Consider the following 6,000-nt stretch of genomic DNA (forward strand, 5'->3'; position numbering starts at 1 on the left):
ATTGTTGGTAAGGCGGGTACCAGGTTGAGATTCATTGGGAGAGTGTTTAGAAAATGTAGTCTATCAACAAAGGAGGTGGCTTACAAAACACTCGTTCGACCTATACTTGAGTATTGCTCATCAGTGTGGGATCCGTACCAGATCGGTCTGACGGAGGAGATAGAGAAGATCCAAAGAAGAGCGGCGCGTTTCGACACAGGGTTATTTGGTAATCGTGATAGCGTTACGGAGATGTTTAATAAACTCAAGTGGCAGACTCTGCAAGAGAGGCGCTCTGCATCGCGGTGTAGCTTGCTCGCCAGGTTTCGAGAAGGTGCGTTTCTGGATGAGGTATCGAATATATTGCTTCCCCCTACTTATACCTCCCGAGGAGATCACGAATGTAAAATTAGAGAGATTCAAGCGCGCACGGAGGCTTTCAGACAGTCGTTCTTCCCGCGAACCATACGCGACTGGAACAGGAAAGGGAGGTAATGACAGTGGCACGTAAAGTGCCCTCCGCCACACACCGTTGGGTGGCTTGCGGAGTATCAATGTAGATGTAGATGTAGATAGATTCCCAGTGTAATTAAGCAGCTTAAATCATTTAACAATGGTGAGGCCTCTGATCCAGATTTTATATAAGTTAGGTACTTCCAGAGTATGCTGATTCAAAAGCTCCATACTTAGCAATCATATACAAACACATGCTCGTCGAAAGATCCGTACCTAAAGACTGGAAAGCTGCATGTCACACCAATTCCCAAGAAAGGAAATATGGATTGTTCATTGACTTACGAACCCATATCACTAACGTCGATTTGCAGTAGGATTTTGGAACATATACTGTGTTCGAACATGATGAATTATCTGGAAGAAAACTATTTATTGACAAACAAACAACACGGATTCAGAAAATATCATTCTTGTGAAACACAACTAACTTTTTATTCCCATGAAGTAACGATTGCTATCTACAGGGATGTCAAATTGATTCCATATTTTTAGATTTACAGAAGGATTTTGAAACTGTCCCTCACAAGCAGCTTCCATGCCCCTGGAGTACCGTCTCAGTTGTGCGACTGGATATGTGATTCGCTGTCAGAAAGCTTACAGTTCATAGTAACTAACAGAAAGTCGTCGAGTAAAACAAGTAATACCTGGCATTTCCCAAGGAAGTGTTATACGTCCTCTACTGTATAATAAATAGGGCAAAGAGAGCACGAGCACAATTTGTTAGTATGGGTTGCCTACATCAGGGGCAAGCATGCACCCAGGGACAAACCTATTGTCCCTTTTGGAAATTTGTGGTAAGCTTCTATGGGACAAAACTGCTGTGGTCATAGGTCCCTAAACTTACACACTACTTAATCTAACTTAAACTAACTTACGCTAAGGACAACACACACACACACACACCCATGCCTGAGTGAGGACTCGAACCTCCAATGCGGGGAGCCGCGTGGGCAGTGACAACGCACCACAGACCGCGCGGCTACCCTGCGTGGCCACGTTCTCTTTTGATTGACCAGCTATGAGCCTTAGGGGATAATCCTTCCTTTTAATTGACAAGTCCTCAACCTATTGTTCCCCATCCTTTCCCCAAAGCCCTCAGGAAACCTCCTACCCTCCCCATCGCCCTCGCTGATACAGGTACACTTTTGGGCCTGAGTTATTTGAATAGCTCCTCCCACTCTATCAATTTGATTGACTACTTAATTAAATTGATCAGTTAATTAACTCCTCCCTCTGGTAAACCCACCAACCCTCCCCTGCCCTCTCCCCCTCCCCTACATTGAAACTGGCGGTACTGTGGCGAAGAGGAAGGCTCTCATGACAGGAAATTCAATTATAAAAGCAGAGGGCATATTGTTTATTTTTAAAAAAATTCAGTTTGCAACAGCTAGATTTCTCTTGGTCATCATTCTCCGCTGTTTGGGAAGGTACAGGTCTTGTAAAGAAGTAATTAAAGTGATGTCTTTTTTTATTCTGATCACACAAGGGATACCGCCAAGCAACACCCATTGCACGTAATTACGCTGTTAAAAATCGTTCAATCGCGAAGCATGTGTCGTCTACTGGACAGTGAGAGCTTGAGAATTGGCTGCGCCACACACAGGTGTCCGCTAGGGGCCCTACAACTGACAGACCGGATAACATGCTAATGTCTGAACAAATGCATCCAAGAACTTCCTGTCGAAACACGTGCTCTTCCTCTGTTTTTCCTCATATCCTGCTGGGCCTGAATGCGCCGTCAGTTGCGGTTGGTTAAACAAATACCCGTTTTATTCAGAGGAATACCCCCGATGCCACACTTGAACACGGACTCTAAACAGATCGTGGCACACTTGTGAAACCTTCCCCAAGACACTTCGCGTGATTTTGAGGGAAATATCCTTGCCATTGAGCACGAGCTGTTTCAGGAGTTGCGAAATCCAACTTAATATGTATCTAAATTTATTTTCAAAAAGATCACTGCACAGTAGGGCCTAGTATGCGTTAATTTTTGCGATGTTTACCGCCACATGCGAACGTGGAATCTAAAAGATCGCGACACCCTTGTGAAACCACCCTGAGACACTTCATACGCTTTTGTGGGAAACAGATCCCGAAATCGTTATCAGCTCCATTATCTGAATTTACATGCCAAAACGACGATATCGGTAAGTCAAAATAAATAGCTCTGTAACTCTACAAACAGGACGCTCACCACTTTTCGAGTTCTAGCTGCTTGTTTGAAGGCACTGCCAGAGAGGGAGAGAAAAATTTCTGAGACCTACTGTAGCTGTGGTGTTCATCACATACTGAAACAGTTAGTGCCCTTAGTTTATATTTGCTGCTGCTGCTGGAGTCAGGGATGTTAGTTTTTCCTTACTATTCGAAGCATACACTGTTGTCTAAGCGCAGACGGGAAAATAAGAACAATTACACAAACAGAATTCGAAGCACTGTCCTATAGACGAGAGAAATGGTTTGTAAAGGATGAGCCAGACAGTAGGAGATTTTACTTTATTATATGAGCTTTCAAACGGTAACTTCACGTTTCTTGTTACGGCCAAGCCACGGCTGGCAGTGTTAGCTGCCTGTAAATTCTTTCAACCCACGGTCTAGTAACAGGAAGTCAACACCGAGGAAGGGCACCTTGGACACGCGCCTATCTCTTTTGCTGACGAGGTAACGCCGCCCCAGGCGTCGCTTAGCAGGCGGAAAGTTCCATGCCGCCCGCACGGTTTGCTCGGTCCTGACCAATCAGGGCGGAGGAAGCCGCGTGGTGCATCGAATATACCCGGCCGCCCGTCGCCGGGCCCGCTCTCTTGTATAATTGCTCACCCGCGAGTCGGATGCGCGCCCCGTAGCAGTGAACATCTCCCGCTTTTCCCGGTGCTGCGGTACTGTGGACTTAGTTTTGGCAGACAACAACTTTCGGTAGCTTCGCGAACAATGTTTCGCCAAACTCTAAGCTCTGGCTCACCCTCACCTCCCTAGGCCTATGTGGCCCCTTTCAACATGCTTTAGGCAATAAATGGCCTTTCTCTAAAAATAATCCTAATCATTCCATAACGCCCACCGCCTGCCTATACGCCCGTCCTGTACAGGTTGAAATATTTGGTGAATTTTCGGTGTCCTACAGCTGTTGGTCTGGAGATGCTCCAAAGTCACAATGACGGATGAGGGACAGCGTCTAGCCAGATGTGGATGGCCAGCTTGGATGTGTCTCTGAACACTCGAACAAAGAAGACATCACACTATTTACAGAACTTTCCGCTGATACCTTTCTCCCCCATCTAATCGAAATAGTCTGTAGAGGCTCCTATACCAACAAAAAGGATGTCTTGTTAATGAATGGAGCATTCTGATTGGCTCTTACTGAATTTATGTGCGAAACTGCTGCTGCTGCCGGTGTGCGAGTACTATCCGCCTTTTTTCTCTGCAGACGAGACTTTCAGCGGCAAAAGGATTTAGTATCGCCATATTGCACTGATAGTTAAACCCTGCAAAAGTGGTTTACAGATCATCAAATATGGAAAGTCATTTACTCAATTACGCTGCCGTGATACTGTCGAGGAAAGCTTGAATTTTTCGGTGAGAAACTCACCGCTAACTTTCTGCCTCTGGAAGTGTGGGAGCACTGCTCGCCATTCTTATCTGCAGACGAGACTTTCAATGGAAAAACTATTTTGTACAAAAAAAATGTTCAAATGGGTGTGAAATCTTACGGGACTTAACTGATAAGGTCATCAGTCCCTAAGCTTACACACCACTTAACCTAAATTATCCTAAGGACAAACACACACACCTATGCTCGAGGGAGGATTCGAACCTCCGCCGGGACAAGCCGTATTTTGTACACATCGCCATATTGCAGTGACAGTTAAACCCTGCAGAAGTGGTCTACAGACCATAAAATACGGAAAGACACTTCCTCAATTACACTGCTCTGCTACTGTCGAGGAGAGCTTGAATATTTCAGCGTGAAACCGGGCTATGTCACCACATACCATATCGATGTAGGATCCTGCGCCATACAAAACCATCACCTTTTCATCCTGCATATAGCTATCGACCATCAGAGTCTGGTACATATATCGCGAAGAGAGACAACATAAGTACATACACCATATATACTCCTCGCAGCACTAGATATTTCCCATGAGGTCGCTTGGTCATCCATCGCAGCCAATGGTCATGATTCAACTGCCCCCACACACACGCTAGCCAGAGAGCCCTCCACGGACAGCAGTCAATCTCCAAACTGTCGTTTCTGGCTCCGACCTGTTTGCTTGCTTGCTTTCTACACCCAGCTGTAAACTCCGGTATTACAACAACATATGTATTTTCACATGGTTTGCCAGAATATCATATCATTTACGCGATAGTTCTGGATAGTACATAGTAATATCGCTTGCACAGCAGTGTTGCTTGCACAGTATAATTCCAAAGGTAAAGACTGGAAATTATATTTCTAGAAACCCAAAACTTTGGCAAGGTGCAGCGAGACGGAACGTGCTGCAAACCACTGTGTAACTAGAAACTTAACATACAAGGGGAGGCCGCCAATTGTGAAATTCAGATTCGATTCATACTGCGCATAATAAAAGCTCATGGCCAGAGTTGTAATGTGGCAAAGCACCAAGATGCACTTCTCAGCCGTTGTCGAGAAAATCGACAGTTAACAGAAACCGTTGCGGTGAAATACTCTCGACGATTAGTAATTTTCTACACCGTCGTGGCGCAGCGCTAAGCGCTCGGGTTCGTAATCCGAAGGTCGCCGGACCGAATCTCGCGCCTAGCAATTTTTTTTTATTAGTTTTTTGTAATTCATATATATATATATATATATATATATATATAAAGTATTAATGAATTGCTTTTGCATGTTGGTGAAAGCGGATCGCTCTCCAATTGTACCGCCTCCATTTTTCCGTTTTTTTTTGACAGGGTGTACCAAAGCTCTCCCGTCCGCACTGATTTTCGACAATGTTATAAGTTGCGCTAGGGACCGCATCTACCTTCTTTCGAAGTTAGCAGGCAACTACGCTGTTATGCGGCGGCTCGTTTCGGCCCATTCAACATCTGTCCTTCAAGTGTAACGAGCGAGTAACGGAGTTTATATTTCATACCTGCCACAGCAAATTTGTGTTCGTGGGGTTTCTATTCTAATTCGAACGTTTGACTAACGCTATACGTATTCGTTTCGGAATATCGTTTCTACGTCTTCCGTTAACTATGCGTGGTTAACATTATGAAGACAATTAATAACATTTGTGAAATACAACTTTGTTTGCGGAAAACATAATGATGTTCGAAGTCGCCAGTTTTTCCACGACAAACGACTTTCAACAACTTATTATATGCATAATTGTTGCAACTGATTGCCGGGAATTTTTATATATATATATATATATATATATATATATATATATATTTGAATTATAAAAAACAAATACTAAAAAAAAGAAAGGTTGCATAGCGCGAGATTCGATCCGGCAACCTTCGAATTACGAACCAGAGCGCTTACCG

Source organism: Schistocerca serialis, chromosome 3, assembly GCF_023864345.2.
Source record: "Schistocerca serialis cubense isolate TAMUIC-IGC-003099 chromosome 3, iqSchSeri2.2, whole genome shotgun sequence".
In the NCBI taxonomy this organism is placed as follows: Eukaryota; Metazoa; Arthropoda; class Insecta; order Orthoptera; family Acrididae; genus Schistocerca; species Schistocerca serialis.